The sequence below is a fragment of the Oncorhynchus kisutch genome, linkage group LG4 (assembly GCF_002021735.2).
Source record: "Oncorhynchus kisutch isolate 150728-3 linkage group LG4, Okis_V2, whole genome shotgun sequence".
In the NCBI taxonomy this organism is placed as follows: Eukaryota; Metazoa; Chordata; class Actinopteri; order Salmoniformes; family Salmonidae; genus Oncorhynchus; species Oncorhynchus kisutch.
In genome coordinates, this window is record NC_034177.2 from 17,538,611 (window position 1) to 17,561,086 (window position 22,476).

Consider the following 22,476-nt stretch of genomic DNA (forward strand, 5'->3'; position numbering starts at 1 on the left):
AAATATGCCGCAGGGCGGTCCCGACAACAGGCTCAAACAACTACGCAAAAAATCATGTGAAACAGTACAGAGTCTACGGATGAGACGCAAAAAGGTAGAGCTGAGAGCTCAAAACAAACGCCCGACTCAGGCGTTGCAAGAGGGTTTTTGCCTGCGGCACAACATATGGCAAAGAATCACGAAGATGGAAGGAGATAACAGCTGCCGTTACAACTTACATCTGCAAAAACATGGCCCCAAATTTACACGGTCGAGAAACGGGGGTTTCCTGAGTTGGTGCTAACACTCGATCCAAGATACCAAATGCAAATTGATATGTAACAAAATATGCAAAACAGGCAAGTCCCCAAACATATTTTTTAGGCCTATATTTATTTTGAAGTGTTTTCTATTTACCTTTTTAGATTTTATACATCAATATATTTTGTTACATGCTTGATTGAAAATTTGCACAAAGGTTCTAAATAAAAGGAGAAATAATCAAAGGACTCTGATCAGTCTTTACCCAGCAGGTTTTTTTTGTATTCTTTAACATTTTTGTCCTAAATGTCACGAGTTTGTTCTCAGGATGAAAACAGTTGTGATGGCAGCCGGGCAGATTTGTACACGCCACTCTATGGTTGAGCACTCTCTGTCATCGAGGAGGCGTTTCTTAGTCAGCAGCAACAATTCAGCCACCCACACCGGCTGCATACATTTCAAAACAACCTGAATGAAAGGCTTGACTTCAGGGAAACCAAGCCTTCAAAAACCAGTAACTCAGCAATTTGGATGGCTCAGAAGAGACAGACGCCAGTCCTTCTCTTGTTTTCCATCTCCTGTTCTTGGAGACGGAGAGAATAGCTAACAATGAGCCCTGACCCAATGACGGAGGTCATAATTCATGGAAGCATTTGGAGGAAAAATGTTTTGTTGCAGTCATGCTCTCAACTCAATACGCTTTCTTTATCACTTCCCCTCCTAATCACAGGGCTTTGTTCCCGGCCGTGCTAACATTCAGTGGTATATCACCCCCCGCCAGTGGCCTTGGTCACCTGCTCTCAGATCAGCTCTGGCCAGGACCCTGGACCCCCTGCCTCGACTCGCAGGTCAGTGCTGCCTTGGCTTTTGTTCTAGTGTGAACCCCCCTCCTGTTAGAGCCTCTACTGAGCCAAGTACCAGACAAGGTACTGTGAAATCCATGGTTGCAATTCATGTGTCCCTCTCTCAACTGTACATTTTGTGGTATGAGATTAATTCAAAGAGCAATCATTTCTGTTAAACGGGTGCAATTAAAGTTGAATTGAACTGGATTGATTGTAGAGGTAAAGTAGAAACATGTTTTACAACCAATGCAAATGGCAGGAGTATTTAGATCAAAAAAATTAAATAATTTTAAACCTTGACGTTTTAACAGAAAATAAAGAGCACCGGCCTTTTGCAAATGTATATGCAATGCTGAACTCAATCCCAACCTGTCAAAACAACATGACTCTCCTAGTCAAACTCACCTTAAGATGCAGTAGGAGTCCTTAACTCTAAGCCATAGCCAAAAGTAGTAGTCAGGTCTCACTCAATCTTATTAGTGTCAAGATGAGGGACTCAAGTAATCCTAGGTAGAGACCGCTCAAACTCTATATCTCAGAACAGACAAGACCATGGAGCTAATGTTAGAGATGGCATTCATACACCAACCAGGACGGGGGAAAAAAAATGTAAAATAAATTTCTTTAAATCAAGAGATGAGATCGGGGAGTGAGGTTAAAAATGGTCTAATGCAGCCGTTATCTCAATATCAAATAGTTTCTGGGTAACAAGTACCTTACTCGGTTTCCAATTAAAATGGTCAAAAATAGCTTCTTAGCTAAGATACATTTCTCAAGCAAGAATTTCTGGGAGTGGTATGAGTAGAGATGAGAAAAATGAAAACTAGATGTTATTAACTATTAACTAATTTATCACCTGGTGTCACCAGGCAGAAACTCCATCCCATCAGGCAGAACTTTTAAGCAGTCCTCAAAACAGGGCAGTGTGGAAATACAGAAAAAACACAGAAAAATCTACACCCTGGTTAGAGGTGTGTGTAGGCCAGGAGGTGTGTGTAGGCCAGGAGAGAGGAACTCAGAGGAGAAGACAAAAATAAAATGTAGACATCAAAACGGCCGTGGAGCCCTAAATCAGGCCACATGCTCCTGGATTAGCCGTGGCATGGCCCTACAGCCTGGGAAAAACTGCTGATAACACCCTCAGAGAGATTAAACAATATTTTTTACATAAGAGACACATGCTTCTTGGCACGGCAAGTGTAGGTCCTCAGAACAAACCTAGGAACTCTTTATGAATGAATTTTGTAATACAAAAAACACGAGAGGTAATGACTTCCCTCTGATCCAGAACTAACTAGCTAGATCTCTAGCAAAGTGCCTTTCAAGGAGAGACATGCTTGATAAGCACTTCAAAGTGGAGGGAGGTCCACATATCACAAGTCTATGTCCACATGCAACAGTGAGGCTATAAAACCCACTGAGCTTAGTGAGTATACATGTGAGGACTCAACCCTTGGGATATAGTTTCAGTGTGACATAACATCTCACTTCAATGTTCAGTCCTTGAGGGCACAAGTTTGGACTCCTCGTTTTGGCCGAAAAGCTTGTCTCTGGTTCACACTGCTGTGCAAAATTTCAAGGTTGTTTCTATTTTAAATCAAAAGCTCTTAAATCATGCTTCCAGTGATGGGGGTTGCTGGTTTGTCTTGGGCTTGTTGGAGGTAAACCGCAGGGCCGGGACTAGAAAGGCCTGCTTATCTGCAACGCGGCCAGGGGGCTCGGAGTGCAAACAGTGCCGGGCTGCTGAAGGGACTTGCATCATGTCAGAATATTTCTCACCCCAACTCCAGACCAACATTGGCAGACCTTCTGTCATAGGCTGCTCTATTTCAGCTCACCTGTGAAAAGCTCAAAGGCCTAGGGGAGATTGGCGCCGCGCTTCCCAAGCCTTCACTAACCACCTCCAAATCTCCAGTTTGGCCAGGACATCCTGTATGCATTTGAACTTTCCAGAAAGCAGGGAGTTCAGGGGTCAACTGGGCAAGGTCAATAAGAGGCATTTTTAACCGTGATCCTGAACCCTGCAGCCAGACGCAGAAAAAGCAACAAGGTACTGGTCTACATCCTGAGAATGAAATAGACATTATCAATGGGATACAAATCAAGGCGAAAAATGATGCTCAAGAGCCTTGCATCAAGATTTTCTCTGCAGTTGGAGCATTCATGAGGAAACTAAGGTGAAAACTTGAGGCCAAGAGGAGACTGTCAAGTCTTAACTTAAACTAAAGCTGATACAGCCAGGCTAATCTCCTATTATCAAAGATTTAGCCTACCTCCAAGATGCTCCTGATCATAGAAAATAAAAATAAATATAGGCTAGTAGAAGTCATTTTATCCCTCCCAAGCAGTTTAGTTATTTTTTCAAATAAACATATTTCCTGTTCACTTTTATCCCAAGGTTCAATCAAGTTCCTTGATTTGGGGTAAGCCCTAATTTCCTTAAGGGCCTAGTTGACACCAAGTGAAGGCCAGAAATGACTCAAGGAGTAAATACTCCGGGGAGAGAGAGGTCTCATGATGATTTGTAATTTCAAAGAGTGACTCATCCTTCCCAATTGAAGGGTGATTGTGACAATGATATCATCATATCCCTGAAAGGGAATAGTGAATCAGTCAGTAGTAAAAACCCGCTATGGGTCAACAGAACCTACAGCGTCATATTTAGTTTGGCAAGTCTTGGCATTGACCGGTGAACCACTACAGGAAAGGTCAGACTCATACTTAAAGCCACACAAACAATGGGTTAATCATTGGCATGACAGCACCTCTGGATTGTTAGAGGAGAAATACCACAAACACTATCTGCCTTAGATAGGCCAGACTTTACCATATTTCTAAAATGACAAACTAGGAAACGGCCAAAAGCAGTGCGGGAGGAGCGCCCTTCTTAAAGCTAACATTAAATCTGCGCTGCTCAGTCGTGTTGTCAACGGAGCAGGATACATTTTCAGAAACATAAAACATCTCTTTTCGATAAAACATGTTTTGAAATGTCAAATTAGTCTTTATCTGCCTTCCCAATAAAAACTATCAAAAGAAATCACTTTTGAATTTGAAAACAGAATCCTACTCATTACTCTGCATGCTTTTGTTTTGAGTAGACATCACACTCGGCTAAGACAGGCCACCTGGCTCATGCCCGGGAGAAAGCCTGCTTCCAAAATAAGGTTATGCAACGTAGGCATACAGTATCAAATGATATTGATACCCTATGCCTACTAATACAAAGAGCAAAAAAAAAATAAGGAACCGGAAAGAAAGTTGCGCATATTATATTTGTGCAGAGTTCCATATAGTTTACTTCCTTCTTGGTCTTTCTATTCAACCTTCATTCATTGCTTTTACATGGATCATATCAACTAGAAAAACCCACACATTTCTATACACTCATGGATAATGTTTATTCTCAAGCCCTGAAAAGCATTTCAGTGGACAAAAGAAAATATGCTATGTCACAAAACATGACAACTAAGTTACTTCCATAGAAGTAGAATGCGGTTTAGCCAACAGGAACAATAAGCTAGCCCACTTAACTAGAAACAACTGTTGGATTTAATTGATTTTTCATTATCATTCAATTTGAATAAGAATCCAGATTCAACAATGAAAGAATGTCCCACAAAATGTGAACACATTTTTAAAGAGAATAATGTATGACAGAAAAATGCAGATAATTTCCAAACCAAGCTGTAGCAGTCTTAAAAATCTAAATACAATTCAACCATCAAGCTTAAAATCATGGGAAGAAATTATTTACCAATGATGTCTAACCTGCATCAAACCAGTGTGTAGTACGGAGTAACTATCGCTGTAACAAAAATTGAGAAAGCATAGCATACACTACAGAAGGGAACATTGATATGACTAACTGGCACTTTGACTATCATCCAATCAAAAACAAAATACTATAATGAACATTGGGGTTCAGTGTAGAGGTCAACCGATTAATTAGGGCCGATTTCAAGTTTTCATAACAATCGGAAATCTGTATTTTTGGGGCGCCATTTAAAACATTATTTTATTTGTTTTAAAACACCTTTATTTAACTAGGCAAGTCTGTTAAGAACACATTCTTATTTTCAATAACGGTGGGTTAACTGCCTCGTTCAGGGGCAGAACGGCAGATTTTTACCTTGTCAGCTCGGGGGATCCAATCTTGCAACCTTACAGTTAACCAGACCAACGCTCTAACCACCTGATTACATTGCACTCCACGAGGAGCCTGCCTGTTATGCAAATGCAGTAAGCCAAGGTAAGTTGCTAGCTAACATTAAACTTATCTTATAAAAAAACAATCAACGACTATCGTTGCTCCAATGTGTACTTAACCATAAACATCAATGCCCTTCTTAAAATCAATACACAAGTATATATTTTTAAACCTGCATATTTAGCTAAAAGAAATCCAGGTTAGCAGGCAATATTAACCAGGTGAAATTGTGTCACCTCTTGAGTTCATTGCACACAGAGTCAGTGTATATGCAACAGTTTGGGCCGCCTAATTTGCCAGAATTTTACATAATTATGACATAACATTGAAGGTTGTGCAATATAACAGGAATAGTTAGACTCATGGATGCCACCCGTAAAGATAAAATACGGAACGGAATAAACGTTTGGTTTGAGGTGATAGTTTTCGGATTTGACCTAAGGCTCGTATTTCTGTGTTTATTATAGTTAGGTCTATGATTTGATATATGATAGCACAGTCTGAGGGGTGGTAGGCAGCAGCAGACTCGTAATAGTCCAAAGGTATGTGGTTTAGAGAGAAATAGTCAACGCATTATAATTCCTGTAATAACTTGCAGCTGAACTTGAAAGGGGTTCCTTCGTTATTTTACCGTTCATGTCTTCCATAGTAGATCAAGACATTCTCTTCAAATAAGGTCTGTGTTTAGTGCAGGCTTAAACCGCCTCAGCGTTTTGATACCTGTGTAAATTTCACTAGGATAAGGTAGCGTTTGTCAACATATTTTCATAACTCCACTCTAAAAAATATGATCTTCGCTTATATTTAGCCAATATTGATCAGAGTTACCTTGTCCTATGAAAATCTACACAGTTAGAAAATTGGCACGGTGGTGTAAGCCTACACGAAACACAGACCTTATTTTAAAAGTTAATCAAAAAATATCCTATGGAATAAATGAATGAAGGAACCGCTTTTCAGATTTTGCTAGAAGGTATCATGGGAATTATAACTCACACTTTGGTAGTCAATTCTTACCATGCCCATTATTAAAATAGGATTTCCTGCATATAGAAATTATAGTTTTTGTTTTCAACATTCATCACAGGTAACTTAAAACACTATTTTTATTCAAACAGTTGAGAGTATTTGTCTCCTAAGCAGACTCTTCAGTATCATTGACACTGTGTGAGCTGTGTGTGTGTTTTACAGATGGCAGAGAAAAGCAGAGCACCAGTGTGGGACTATTACATGGAATTGGCACCAGGGAAAGCAAGGTGTCTTATTTGTGATAAAGATGTAAGCATGGAGTCCCATGCTGGTGCTCTGCTTTTCTCTGCCATCTGTAAAACACACACACACACAGCTCACAGTGTCAATGATACTGAAGAGTCTGCTTAGGAGACAAATATATATATATATATATATATTTTTTTTTTTATCGGCATCGGCTCTTTTTGTCCTCCAATAATCGGTATCAGCATTGAAAAACCATAAATCGGTAGACCATTAGTTCAGTGTTTGGGTAGTGTCAACTGTCATTCAAATAGCTGGCCATCAGTTGTGAAAGCTATAGCTAGCTGACTGACTTGACAGGTAGCTGAGCTGGCAAGTTCACAGCTGAGAGAGAAAACTGCCAGAAGACATCTAACAATCAAGTTTACCTCCCCATTCTCCATCTGACAACTCTCGAGTTACATTGTTGAATGATTTCTAGTGCTCCCACTGAGTCAGTCAGGAAATGGAAAAGAGAATAACATTGGTCACACTTACTTATAATCATTATTTAAAATCACTTATTCACATCCTGGGCCGTGTGATGTTGCTGACTGTGTATGACCCATCTTATGGCAAATCCTAATCATTCTGCGAAGATGGAATGCACATGTAGACCGGGCAGTGGACCAGACAGCGACGATACGGTGCATTTGGAAAGTATTCAGACTCCTTACATTTTGTCACGTTACAGCCTTATTCTAAAATGGACTAAATAGTTTCTCCCCCTCAATCTACACACAATACCCCATAATGACAAAGCAAAAACAGGTTTTTAGAAAAGTTTTGCAAATATAAAAAATATTTTTAAAATGAAATCACATTTATATAAGTACACAGAACCATTAATCAGTAATTTGTTGAAGCACCTTTGGAAGCAATTACAGCCTCGATTCTTTTTGCTTATGACGCTACAAGCTTGGCACACCAGTATTTGTGGAGTTTATCCCATTCTTCTCTGCAGAACAAAAGGTTCTACAGCTGTACCATCGAGAGCATCCTGACGGGTTGCATGAGTGCCTGGTATGGCAACTGCTCGGCCTCCGACCGCAAGACACTACAGAGGGTAGTGCGTACGGCCCAGTACATCACTGGGGCCAAGCTTCCTGCCATCCAGGACCTCTATACCAGGGGGTGCCAGGAGGAAGGACCTAATAATTGTCAGACTCCAGCCACCCTAGTCACAGACTGTTCTCTGCTACCGCATGGCAAGCGGTACCGGAGCGCCAAGTCTAGGTCCAAAGGGCATCCAGACTATTTGCTTTGCCCCCCTTTTACGCAAATGTTACTGATATTAAAGTGACTATGCATAGATAATAACTCCACAATTACCTTGACTAACCGGTTTCCCCACACATTGACTCTGTACCGGTACCCCCTGTATATAGCCTCACTAGTGTTATTTTACTGCTGCTCTAAATATTTCTTACTTTTATTGCTTATATTTCTAACAACTGCACTGTTGGTTAAGGGCTTGTAAGTAGCATTTCACTGTAAGATCTACACCTGTTGAATTCAGCGCGTGTGACAAATCAAATTTGATTTTGAGATCTTCAAGCTCTGTCAGGTTGGATGGGGAGCGTTATTGCACAGCTATTTTCAGGTCTCTCCAGAGATGTTCGATCAGGTTCAAGTCCGGGCTCTGGTTGGGCCACTTCAGAGACTTGTCCCGAAGCCACTCCTGCATTGTCTTGGCTGTGTATTTAGGGTCGTTATCCTGTTGGAAGGTGAACCGTCACCCTAGTCTGAGGCCCTGAGCGCTCTGGAGCAGGTTGTCATCAAGGCTCTCTGTACTTTGCTCCGTTCATCTTTCCCTCGATCCTGACCAGTCTCCCAGTCCCTGCCGAAGATAAACATCCCCACAGCATGATGCTGCCACCACGCTTCACTGTAGGGAAGGTATTGGCCAGATGAGCAGTTCCTGCTTTCTTCCAGATGTGACGCTTGGCATTCAGGCCAAAGAGTTCAAACTTGGTTTCATCAGATCAGAGAGTCTTGTTTCTCATGGTCTTGAGAGTCCTTTAGGTGCCTTTTGGCAAACTCCAAGCTGGCGGTCATGTAGCTTTTACTGAGTGGTTTTGTCTGGCACTCTACAATAAAAAGGCCTGATTGGTGGAGTGCTGGAGAGATGATTGTCCTTCCTTCTGGAAGGTTCTCCCATCTCCACAGAGGAACTCTGGTTCTTGGTCACCTCCCTGACCAAGGTCCTTCTCCAGATTGCTCAGTTTGGCCTGGCGGCCACCTTAAGGTAGAACTTGGTGGTTCCAAACTTCTTCCATTTAAGAATGATGGAGGCCACTGTGTTCTTAGAGCCCTTCAATGCTGCTGAAATGTTTCGGTACCCTTCCCCAGAACTGTTCCTCAACATAATTCTGTCGCAGAGCTCTACGGACAATTCTTTCAACCTCGTGGCTTGGTTTTCATTCTTGACATACACTGTCAACTGTCGGACTTTATATAGACAGGTGTGTGCCTTTCCAGATCATGTCCAATCAATTGAAATTACCACAGGTGGACTCCAATCAAGTTGTAGAAACATCAAGAATGATCAACATACACCCGAGCTCAATTTCAAGTCTCATGACAAAAGGCTCTATATACTTATGTCAATGTAACATTTTATTATAATTTTTTAAACCTGTTTTTTCCTTTGTCATTATGGGATAGTGTGTAGATTGACAGGAAAAAGGGGTCGGAACACTTTCCGAATGCACTGTATATCTACACACACACACACACACTGCTCGTCCTAATATGTATATATTTCTTAATTCCATTATTTTACTTTTAGATGTGTGTATTGTTTGATATTACTGCACTGTTGCAGCTAGAAACACCCGCAATAAAATCTGCCAAAGAAACTCAGCAAAAAAAGAAAACGTCCCTTTTTCAGGACCCTGTCTTTCAAAGACAATTCGTAAAAATCCAAAGAACTTCACAGATCTTCAGTGTAAAGGGTTTAAAACACTGTTTCCCATACTTGTTCAGTGAACCATAAACATGCACCTGTGGAACAGTCGTTAAGACACTAACGGCTTACAGACGGTAGGCAATTAAGGTCACAGTTATGAAAGCTTAGGACACTAGGCGCCTTTCTGCTGACTCTGAAAAACACCAAAAGAAAGATGCCCAGTGTCCCTGCTCACCTGCGTGAACATGCCTTAGGCATGCTGCAAGGAGGCATGAGGACTGCAGATGTGGCCAGGGCAATAAATTGCAATGTTCGTACTATGAGACAACTAAGACAGAGCTACAGGGAGACAGGACGGACAGCTGATCGTCCTCACAGTGGCAGACGACGTTTAACACCTGTACAGGATCGGTACATCCGAACATCACACCTGCGGGACAGGTACATGATGGCAACAACTGCCCGAGTTACATCAGGAATCCACAATCCCTCCATCAGTGCTCAGACTGTCCGCAATAGGCTGAGAGAGGCTGGACTGAGGGCTTGTAGGCCTGTTGTAAGGCAGGTCCTCACCAGACATCACCGGCAACAACGTCGCCTATGGGTACAAACCCACCGTTGCTGGACAAGATAGGACTGGCAAAAATTGCTCTTCACTGACGAGTTGCAGTTGTCTCACCAGGGGTGATGGTCAGATTCGCATTTATCGTCAAAGGAATGAGCGTTACACTGAGACATGTACTCTGGAGCGGGATCGATTTGGAGGTGGAGAGTTCGTCATGGTCTGACGCGGTGTCACAGCATCATCGGACTGAGCTTGTTGTCATTGCAGGCAATCTCAACGCTGTGCGTTACAGGGAAGACATCCTTCTCCCTCATGTGGTACCCTTCCTGCAGGATCATCCTGACATGACCCTCCAGCATGACAATGCCACCAGTCATACTGCTCGTTCTGTGTGTGATTTCCTGCAAGAGAGGAATGTTTGTGTTCTGCCATGGCCAGTGAAGAGCCCGGATCTCTTTGAGCACGTCTGGGACCTGTTGGATCGGAGGGTGAGGGCTAGGGCCATTCCCCCCAGAAATGTCCGGGAACTTGCAGGTGCCTTGGTGGAAGAGTGGGGTAACGTCTCACAGCAAGAACTGGCAAATCTGGTGCAGTCCATGAAGAGATGCACTGCAGTACTTAATGCAGCTGGTGGCCACACCAGATACTGACTGTTACTTTTGATTTTGACCCATCCCCCCTCTTTGTTCAGGGACAGATAATTCAATTTCTGTTAGTCACGTCTGTGGAACTTGTTCAGTTTATGTCTCAGTTGTTGAGTCTTATGTTCATATAAATATTTACACATGTTAAGTTTGCTGAAAATAAAAGCAGTTGACAGAGGACGTTTCTTTTTTTGCTGAGTTTGTGTATGTGACCAATAACATTTTAATGTATTTATCCTGGGCACATTCTTAACCTCACTAGGGTACGTGGGACGGTAGCGTCCCACCTGGCCAACATCCAGTGAAATTGCAGAGCGCGAAATTCAAAAATACTAAATTCAAATATTTAACATTCTTGAAAATATGTGTTATACATCAAAATAAAACTTCTTGTTAATCCAGCCGTCGTGTCAGATTTCCTCCACGCGTTCGGAAACACTACAGCCAAAATGGGAGCCACCTAGAAAAACTACAATTTCCAGGTAATTTTTCCAAAAACCAGCCTGAAACTCCTTCTAAAGACTTTTGACATCTAGGGGAAGCCCTTGGAACTGCAATTTGGGAGGACTTGGGCTTATAAATTATAGTATTAGCCATTGAAAATAGTGTGGGGGGGTTGTCCTCTGGGTTTCGCCTGCCATATCAGTTCTGTTGTCCTCACAGACACAATTTTAACAGTTTTAGAAACTTTAGTGTGTTTTCTATCTAAACCAATTATATGCATATCCTAGCTTCTGTGCCTGAGCAACAGGCAGTTTACTTTGGGCACGCTTTTCATCTGGATGTCAAAATACTGCCCTCTACCCCAGAGAGGTTAGCAGGTTGGCCTGTCAATCCATCCCTGTGGGTGGGATTGTCATGGTGGAGCAGGGTATTTGAGACAGTCAGAGTTGGTAGGGTTTCAGACTAGAGGTCGACCGATTATGATTTTTAAACACCGATACCGATTATTGGAGTTTTTTTTAAACAGCCAATACCGATTAAAATCGGCCGATTTTATATTTTTATAATAATGACAATTACAACAACACTGAATGAACACCTATTTTAACTTCAATAAACATCAATAAAATACATTGCCTCAAATAATGAAACATTCAATTTGGATTAAATAATGCAAAAACAAAGTGTTGGAGAAGAAAGTAAAAGTGCAATATGTGCCATGTAAAAAAGCTAACATTTAAGTTCCTTGCTCAAAACATGAGAACATATGAAAGCTGGTGGTTCCTTTCAACATGAGTCTTCAATATTCCCAGGTAAGAAGTTAGAAGTTTTAGTTATTATAGCTATAGTTATTGTAGCTATTTCTCTCTATACCATTTGGTATTTCATATACCTTTGACTATTGGATGTTCTTATAGCCACTATAGTATTGCCAGTGTAACAGTAAAGCTTCCATCCCTCTCCTTGCCCCTACTTGGGCTTGAACCAGGGACACATCGTCAACAGCCACCCTCGAAGCATCATTACCCATCACTCCACAAAAGCCGCGGAGCAAGGGGAACAACTACTTCAAGGTCTCAGAACGAGTGACGTCACCGATTGAAAAGCTATTAGCGCAACCCGCTAACCATTTCACATCGGTTACACCAGCCTAATCTCCGGAGTTGATGAGCTGTTTATGACTTCAAGCCTAATGCTTGAAGCACAGCGAAGAGCTGCTGGCAAATGCAGGAAAGTTTAATGCTAGCTAGCAACTTACCTTTGCTTCTTGCGGCTCTCGCGAAACAGGTCGTCCAGCCTGCCACGCAGTCTTCTCGTGGAGTGCAATGTAAATCAAATCAAATTTTATTTGTCACATACAAATGGTTAGCAGATGTTAATGCGAGTGTAGCGAAATGCTTGTGCTTCTAGTTCCGACAATGCAGTAATAACCAACAAGTAATCTAACTAACAATTCCAAAATTGTTTTTCAGTCTCTCGGTCCCAGCTTTGATGCACCTGTACTGACCTCGCCTTCTGGATGATAGCGGGGTGAACAGGCAGTGGCTCGGGTGGTTGTTGTCCTTGATGATCTTTATGGCCTTCCTGTGACATCGGGTGGTGTAGGTGTCCTGGAGGGCAGGTAGTTTGCCCCCGGTGATGCGTTGTGCAGACCTCACTACCCTCTGGAGAGCCTTACGGTTGTGGGCGGAGCAGTTGCCGTACCAGGCGGTGATACAGCCCGACAGGATGCTCTCGATTGTGCATCTGTAGAAGTTTGTGAGTGCTTTTGGTGACAAGCCGAATTTCTTCAGCCTCCTGAGGTTGAAGAGGCGCTGCTGCGCCTTCTTCACGATGCTGTCTGTGTGGGTGGACCAATTCAGTTTGTCTGTGATGTGTATGCCGAGGAACTTAAAACTTGCTACCCTCTCCACTACTGTTCCATCGATGTGGATAGGGGGGTGTTCCCTCTGCTGTTTCCTGAAGTCCACAATCATCTCCTTAGTTTTGTTGACGTTGAGTGTGAGGTTATTTTCCTGACACCACACTCCGAGGGCCCTCACCTCCTCCCTGTAGGCCGTCTCGTCGTTGTTGGTAATCAAGCCTACCATTGTTGTGTCATCCGCAAACTTGATGATTGAGTTGGAGGCGTGCGTGGCAACGCAGTCGTGGGTGAACAGGGAGTACAGGAGAGGGCTCAGAACGCACCCTTGTGGGGCCCCAGTGTTGAGGATCAGCGGGGAGGAGATGTTGCCTACCCTCACCACCTGGGGGCGGCCCGTCAGGAAGTCCAGTTGCACAGGGCGGGGTCGAGACCCAGGGTCTCGAGCTTGATGACGAGCTTGGAGGGTACTATGGTGTTAAATGCCGAGCTGTAGTCGGTGAACAGCATTCTCACATAGGTATTCCTCTTGTCCAGATGGGTTAGGGCAGTGTGCAGTGTGGTTGAGATTGCATCGTCTGTGGACCTATTTTGGGCGGTAAGCAAATTGGAGTGGGTCTAGGGTGTCAGGTAGGGTGGAGGTGATATGGTCCTTGACTAGTCTCTCAAAGCACTTCATGATGAAGGAAGTGAGTGCTACGGGGCGGTAGTCGCTTAGCTCAGTTACCTTAGCTTTCTTGGGAACAGGAACAATGGTGGCCCTCTTGAAGCATGTGGGAACAGCAGACTGGGATAGGGATTGATTGAATATGTCCGTAAACACACCAGCCAGCTGGTCTGCGCATGCTCTGAGGGCGCGGCTGGGGATGCCGTCTGGGCCTGCAGCCTTGCGAGGGTTAACACGTTTAAATGTTTTACTCACCTCAGCTGCAGTGAAGGAGAGGCCGCATGTTTTGGTTGCAGGCCGTGTCAGTGGCACTGTATTGTCCTCAAAGCGGGCAAAAAAGTTATTTTGTCTGCCTGGGAGCAAGACATCCTGGTCCGTGACGGGGCTGGTTTTCTTTTTGTAATCTGTGATTGACTGTAGACCCTGCTACATACCTCGTGTCTGAGCTGTTGAATTGAGATTCTACTTTGTCTCTATACTGACGCTTAGCTTGTTTGATTGCCTTGCGGAGGGAATAGCTACACTGTTTGTATTCGGTCATGTTTCCGGTCACCTTGCCCTGATTAAAAGCAGTGGTTCGCGCTTTCAGTTTCACACGAATGCTGCCATCAATCCACGGTTTCTGGTTTTAATCATTGCTATGGGAACGACATCTTCAACGCACGTTCTAATGAACTCGCACACCGAATCAGCGTATTCGTCAATCTTGTTGTCTGACGCAATACAAAACATATCCCAGTCCACGTGATGGAAGCAGTCTTGGAGTGTGGAATCAGATTGGTCGGACCAGCGTTGAACAGACCTCAGCGTGGGATCTTCTTGTTTTAGTTTCTGTCTGTAGGCAGGGATCAACAAAATGGAGTCATGGTCAGCTTTTCCGAAAGGAGGGCGGGGCGGGGCAGGGCCTTATATGCGCCGCGGAAGTTAGAATAGCAGTGATCCAAGTTTTTGCCAGCCCTGGTTGCGCAATCGATATGCTGATACAATTTAGGGAGTCTTGTTTTCAGATTAGCCTTGTTAAAATCCCCAGCTACAATGAATGCAGCCTCAGGATGTATGAATTCCAGTTTGCAAAGAGTCAAATAAAGTTCGTTCAGAGCCATCGATGTGTCTGCTTGGGGGGGAATATATATGGCTGTGATTATAATCGAAGAGAATTCCCTTGGTAGATAATGCGGTCGACATTTGATTGTGAGGAATTCTAAATCAGGTGAACAGAAGGACTTGAGTTCCTGTATGCTTTTGTGACCACACCACGTCTCGTTAGCCATAAGACATACGTCCCTGCCCCTCTTCTTACCAGAAAGATGTTTGTTTCTGTCGGCGAGATGCGTGGAAAAACCAGCTGGCAGCACCGACTCCGATAGTGTCTCGCCAGTGAGCCATGTTTCCGTGAAGCAAAGAACATTACAGTCTCTGATGTCCCTCTGGAATGCTACCCTTGCTCGGATTTCATCAACCTTGTTGTCAAGAGACTGGACATTGGCGAGAAGTATACTGGGGAGTGGTGCACGATGTGCCCGTCTCCGGAGTCTGACCAGAAGACCGCTACGTTTCCCTCTTTTACGAAGTCGTTTTTTTGGGTCGCCGGCTGGGATCCATTCCGTTGTCCTGGGTGAAAGGCAGAACACAGGATCCGCTTCGCGAAAGTCATATTCTTGGTCGTACTGATGGTGAGTTGACACTGCTCTTATATTCAGTAGTTCTTCTCGACTGTATGTAATGAAACCTAAGATGATCTGGGGTACTAAATGTAAGAAATAGTTTCCTAGGAACGCGAAGCGAGGCGGCCATCTCTGTCGGCGCCGGAACTTTCCGATCGGACACCGATCGGCCACAATCGGTGTCCGAAAATGCAGATCACCGATTGTTATGAAAACTCGAAATCGGCCCTAATTAAATCTTCCATTACGATTAAATCGGTCGACCTCTATTTCAGACCTATCAATCGATCACTATCAGTGGGTATTTCAGGGAAGGGATGTTTGAGATTCCCAGGGTTGTTAGGGTTTCAGACCTGTTATTTAATTATTGGGGGTGGGATTTTCGGGGGAAGGGAATAGGTTAGTAATCTAGTAATTTAAACACTTTTTCCCCAATAGGCTTGGGTGGTAACGAGACTGTCATACTGGGATATTTGGTAATACTGGCACTGAACACAAGGGGCACTGTTGTCAAACCCCACTAATATTCTGTCATCCGAAGGTTAGCAATGCTAACAAGTATACTGAACAAAAACAAACATGAAACAATTTCAAAGATTTTACTGAGTTACAGTTCCTATGAGAAAATCAGTCGATTGAAATAAATTCATTAGGCCCTAATCTACAGATTTCACATGATTGGGAATACAGATCTGATCAAAATGGTCTTCAAAATGGGCCTCAGGATCACGTCACAGTATTTTTGTGCATTCAAATTGCCACCAATAAAATGATATTTTGTTCGTGGTCCAAAGCTCATGCCTGCCCATACCATAACCTCACAGCCACCATGGGGCACTCAACATTGACATCAGCAAACCTCTCGCCCACAAAACGCCATACACATGGTCTGCGGTTGTGGGGCAAGTTGGATGTACTGACAAATTCTCTAAAACAACATTTCAGGCAGTTTATGGTAGAGAAATAAACATTGAATTCTCTGGCAACAGCTCTGTTGGACATTCCATGAGTCAGCATGCCAATTTCACACTCCCTCAAAACTTGAGACACCTATGTCATTGTGCTGTGTGACAAAACTGCATATTTTAGAGTGGCCTTTTAGGTGCACCTGTGTAATAATCAGCTCCTTGATATGCCACACCTGTCAGGTAGGTGGATTATCTTAGCAAAGGAGTAATGCTTATTAACAGGTATGGAAACACATTTAGCCAACAAATTTGAGAGAAATAATCATTGTTCGTATGGAACATTTCTGCGATCTTTTATTTCAGCTCATGAGACCAACCATTTCCATGTTGCGTGTATATTTTTGTTCAGGGTACATGTAAAATTCCATAGAGAATGCTAACTAAATGCTGATGAGTGCATTGCAAACATTTTGTAGAGCTTCGGATCTAAACTATACAAGTATATGTAAATAAGAATGTTCTTAGCTGTTTCGCCCAAATGTAAATTTTAAATTAGAATAAGTTACTCAAATGCTACTCACAGTTTGCTGCACGCTCAAAACAAATAATAGGCAGCAAGGCTCTTGATCTATGAGGGGATTCTATGCTGTTACCAAGCAAATAATTCATTTAGGACATAGCTAACCACTTAACTAGATAGCTAAATAGCTACTAAATTAGCACACCAAAATGCACAACTGCAGAGCATTTAGCACATTTTAGACTAACTTAATAGTTAAGATATCTAGCTGGCAAAAATGTAGCTGTGAATTCCTTACTGTAATTAGATCACCTGGAGCATGCTGCACAACAGTGAGTTACTCACAAGGCTCCGGACAAACACCACGTGACATGTGACTGGGGACTACCGTAAACTTCATAATATTGTGACAAGTGAAATTTAGAACGTATTGTGGAAGTTGACTGCAGGTATTTACTTAAGGTACATATCAGTATTCAAATGTATAAAATAAATAGTAAATCGTTTCAATGGTATTGAAAAACCATCCTGTGGCATTTTCCAAATATCTCGGTATACAGTATATACGGTTTACCAAAGCCTATTTTCCAATATAATTTGTGGCTGAACCTAAGAAAAATATTTGTGTTCCGTTCATAAATATGGATTTCCCCTGTCAAGAAACTGTGTTGAACACACTCCCTCCCAAGCTTTTGCACCCCCACTTTCAGTTAAAGTTAGGCACCCATGCACTACCTACCTAGTTAGTAACAAAAGCAAATGCTTGTGTTATTTAATGTTAGTCATCTTAGTGACTTTAGACAGACAACGCAGTGATGAACTGCATACAATAGCAGCTAAAACATTCTCGCTAGCTAACCAAGTAACCTTAACTAGCTAATGTTCTCAGATAATAGGGAGAGGGGGACCAATATGACAGAGCAATAAAGCTAGCTGGCTCACAGAAATTAAATTAGCTGGATAAATAGCTAGCTTAAGACGCTCGTTCTAGTTTAGCTGTCAATGTGAAACACAGGAGAGACAGCAAACGGACTGGAGGAATCCCCATTTCGTGATACACAAGAACTGGCTACACTACTATGGTATGGCTGAGCATGACTGAACTGTGGCTAGTTGCTAACGTTAGCTTTCTTAGGCTGCGTTTAGACAGGCAGCCCAATTCAGATTTTTTTTCTCTCCAATTTCTCTTTAGACTAAAAAGATCTGTTCTGAAAAAGATCTGATGTGAATGTGACTGGTCAAAAGAACAATCAGTGGAAAAAATATCAGAAGTGACTGCTTGCCTGTTTTTTTTTTTTAGCTCGCAAGCAAGCAATCTCCAACACATGGGGTGATGTGGAGAGCTCAAATTAAATAAAGACACTTACCAGAACCACCTGGACTCTTTGACGATCACCTGAGAGTCATAGTAAGACGAGAGCAGCTGTTTTCAAAGAGAAAAACGTTGTTGCAGAGAAGTATAGCTGGCTATATATATTTTATATCGAATGTAGTCGCCTCACAATTAAATGTTGACAGCTCAGTGAAAGAACGAATGAAGCGTCGGATTAACTGCCTGAAACTTCCTCACTTACTAAGAGGAAGTGAAGGCGTGAGGCACAGGATATGAGATCACGAAAGAACATACGCGGTTATAAACTCCGTGGTCAAATAGCGCACATATTTCTGCCTTATATTATCATCACAATATCTTCATTCACTTCGCTGGGGTCACATTTGTTGTATTTAAACATTACAATCTACATGTCATACATACTTGTACGCCGGCATGCATACCCACAGCATGGAAGGGTGTTTTCCATTCATGATTCCATCTGGCTAGGTGTGTTCTTCTTGCATTAAATATTATTGCATAAATAACATGGATTCATTCAAGACCAGACAATATAGCTTAATTGCTTTAACACGGCAATTTCTTGTATTTTACTCTGGATGGCAGAACATTATGATATCTATTGAAACTACCGAGAACAGTCTGTCATATCATATGACGAGCAAAAGCTCATACAGTTTAGACCGGCTATAATACATCCCACGTCTCTCTTCCCTCAGAGCGAGCGACCAATGACGTACTCACCAATCCTAAAGAAAAACAAGAAAGCCCATTCAGGACTGGTGCCTCAGATGTTCTAATCCTTGCTCCCAGTCAGTTGTGCAAACAGAATTCCAACTATTTATATGGAAGGACAGTTTGTTTTAATTTTCCCCAGTCTCGGAAGGGAAAATAATCAACCTCAGGCCCTGGCACCTCACAGCCCAGAGGCTGGGCAATGCCAGCTCAGCATTCAGACTACATCAGAACACAAGGCACTAGCAGTGACTGGGCTTCAGGACCTGCATGTACTCTGTATGTGTGCTATGCTGTCTCTGTTTTCAGCATGTCAAAGGAGCTTGAGACAAATATGGTAATAAGCCTTTATAGATGTGCAATATAAAATAAAATGTAATGAGGACACTGACATTCATTGTCACAAGAATTCGTGTTGATGTAGTCAAGAGGTTTTAAATTAATGGCAAATTTCTACTGTTTATCAGCAATTGCTTGGCTAGCCCTCGTTCTTATCACAGACCAATGTCTTCAGCAGACATTTCACCAAAGGAAATGTAATGGGGTGGAGAAGAATGTGCTTCACAACTTTTCTCTAATCTATGTATTGTCCTATTATCAGAACCCAGGGAAGTCACTTGAATGCCCATCAGTTAAAACAAGTCTGTGACTCTGGCACTGTACTACCCAGCCCGCAGTTCGAGAAACGGGCCAGACAGGCAGGGGAGTGGGAGCTACTGGGAAGGACGGAGGAGCCCATTCCGTCTAGTCTGGCCCTTATCAGGTTTGCTGGGCCTTTTCCAGTTCAGCCCTGATAACCCGGCCTTACTAGTAAAATACAGGAAGTGAACCCTTGACCTTGCGAGGCGGCCAGGGAGTGACACTGTTTTATAAGGGGAGGTCTACGGTGACACATCCCTAATGGGTCTTGTTAGTTAGTGCAGCCCATGCAAAAGCCAGGCTGATAAGTAGTTTGGGTGTCATCCGTTTAATGAGCAGTGCAAACCCATAACAGGCAAGCTGTCTGCAAGGCCAACTGAGCATCTGAGGAGCGATAACGGCATTTGTAGTCGACACACCGAGAACGAGAATAACAAGACAGATACACGGCCATATAATGTGTATATGAGCCATTTAACCCAGTCATTCAATATTTAATGAAACAACAAACTGCTGGATCAATGTCCAAATTGTTATGTAAACTCCACAGGACACTTATGATGGCAAACCAATAACATATATGACACCCAATGAAAGCATGAGACATGACAATAAAAACACAAAGTTTGATGACAGATACATTATTTGCACTTTTATTACCTTATATAGTCACAATACAAAACACAGATCTGACACAATGTGATATAATGAAGAACTATTACCAGGTCATTCACCAGTGTTTGAAATGATCATGCCACTCCAGTCACCACTCTGCTTGATATGCTCTTTATAGTCTGTCCAATGATGCAACAGATTCAGACAGTGGGTTTTGGGCTTCGGTTCTTTGGTCATTCTTTCAGGGGAAACTGCTACACTTTCTCATGCTCTTTTGGCAGTTTTTTCCACTGTGCATTTGCTTTTTCAAAATCCCACCGTTGTTTTGTTATAAGGCAGAGATACTGTTTATCTATTATGCATATTCACTATGAATGACATGTTGTTTATGTCTACATCTTAATCACATGATTGTGTTCTTGTTCTCTATGGAAATATTCTACACTGCAATAAAACACAACAATGTTCATTTTTTCACTCCAACCTGCAAACTGTGATACTCAATGATGTCACATGTTCAACCAATCAACTCCTCAGTCCTTGGAGAGCAGTGTACAAAATGTTGAGCCAAGCCCCTGACCAGCAGGCATCACACAGGAGACTGTAAACAGCTCCCAAAATATCAGAGCCAAGTGACGAATCCCCTATAGACTAGGCAACCATTTTGCTTGCTTCCGAGGCAGACTGGCCCTGCCTCAGTCTTTAATCAAAGATCTTTAACAGAAGAACAATCGGGCCACAATGCAAATCTTGAACAATTCAACCCCTCCACCTCACCCCTACCCCACTAGAACGAGCACTCAGCAGAAATGAGCTAGAAACACAATACAAAGCAAATTCCAAACAGCTTTCTTGTGGCTGGGGTTGTTTTTAGAGTATGAAGAAACAGAGCCAGAGTCCTGTGGTGAGATTATGCAGCTGGCAATTTGCAAAAGGCCTTATTTCCTCATGGGATTTCAATGCAAAAGCAATTAGTGAAATGCAAAACAACCTAAATTATTTCAGTTAACTTCATGATTTATGCAAATTATTTTAATATCATTCAGTTGTAAAACAAAATACTTTAAATCCTTATCCCATTTGTTCTCCAAATAAGAACAACAAACAACTTTACAGCTCTATGGCCTAAGCCTAGAGTTTAGTTTTATAAAATATAAAGGTACACTACCGTTCCAAAGTTCGGGTCACTTACAGTTGAAGTCGGAAGTTTACATACACTTAGGTTTGACTCATTAAAACTAATTTTTCAACCTCTCCACACATTTCTTGTTAACAAACTACAGTTTGGCAAGTCAGTTAAGACATCTACTTTGTGCACGACTGTCACGTCCTGGCCATAGAGAGGCTTTTATTCTCTATTTTGGTTAGGCCAGGGTGTGACTAGGGTGGGCATTCTAGTTTCTTTAATTCTATGTTTTCTATTTCTTTGTTTTTTGCAGAGTGTGGTTCAGAGGCAGCTGTTTATCGTTGTCTCTGATTGTGGATCACATACAGTGGGGCAAAAAAGTATTTAGTCAGCCACCAATTGTGCAAGTTCTCCCACTTAAAACAATGAGAGAGGCCTGTAATTTTCATCATAGGTACACTTCAACTATGACAGACAAAATGAGGGGAAAAAATCCAGAAAATCACATTGTAGGATTTTTTATGAATTTATTTGCAAATTATGGTGGAAAATAAGTATTTGGTCAATAACAAAAGTTTATCTCAATACTTTGTTATATACCCTTTGTTGGCAATGACAGAGGTCAAATGTTTTCTGTAAGTCTTCACAAGGTTTTCACACACTGTTGCTGGTATTTTGGCCCATTCCTCCATGCAGATCTCCTCTAGAGCAGTGATGTTTTGGGGCTGTTGCTGGGCAACACAGACTTTCAACTCCCTCCAAAGATTTTCTATGGGGTTGAGATCTGGAGACTGGCTAAGCCACTCCAGGACCTTAATGCTTCTTACGAAGCCACTCCTTCGTTGCCCGAGCGGTGTGTTTGGGATCATTGTCATGCTGAAAGACCCAGCCACGTTTCATCTTCAATGCCCTTGCTGATGGAAGGAGGTTTTCACTCAAAATCTTATGATACATGGCCCAATTCATTCTTTCCTTTACATGGATCAGTCATCCGGGTCCCTTTTCAGAAAAACAGCCCCAAAACATGATGTTTACACCCCCATGCTTCACAGTAGGTATGGTGTTCTTTGGATGCAACTCAGTATTCTTTGTCCTCCAAACACGACGAGTTGAGTTTTTACCAAAAAGTTCTATTTTGGTTTCAACTGACCATATGACATTCTCCCAATCTTCTTCTGGATCATCCAAATGCTCTCTAGCAAACTTCAGACGGGCCTGGACATGTACTGGCTTAAGCAGGGGGACACATCTGGCACTGCAGGATTTGAGTCCCTGGCGGCATAGTGTGTTACTGA

At 42.5% G+C, this 22,476-nt stretch overlaps 1 protein-coding gene across 4 annotated transcripts in view; it reads right to left on the reverse strand.

The window, feature by feature from the left end:
- Positions 1-19,081, reverse strand: part of LOC109889154 (probable cation-transporting ATPase 13A3) — a 62,065-nt gene extending 42,984 nt beyond the window's left edge. For 3 of the 4 annotated variants that reach the window (XM_031822549.1, XM_020480371.2, XM_031822547.1), the window contains exon 1: positions 18,101-18,323. The gene's annotated coding sequence lies outside the window, so the exon portion shown is untranslated. Of the gene's footprint in view, positions 1-18,100; positions 18,324-18,810 lie in introns of those variants that run through there. The other variant, XM_031822548.1, reaches the window with a different exon arrangement.
- Between the last annotated feature and the right edge of the window lie 3,395 nt (positions 19,082-22,476).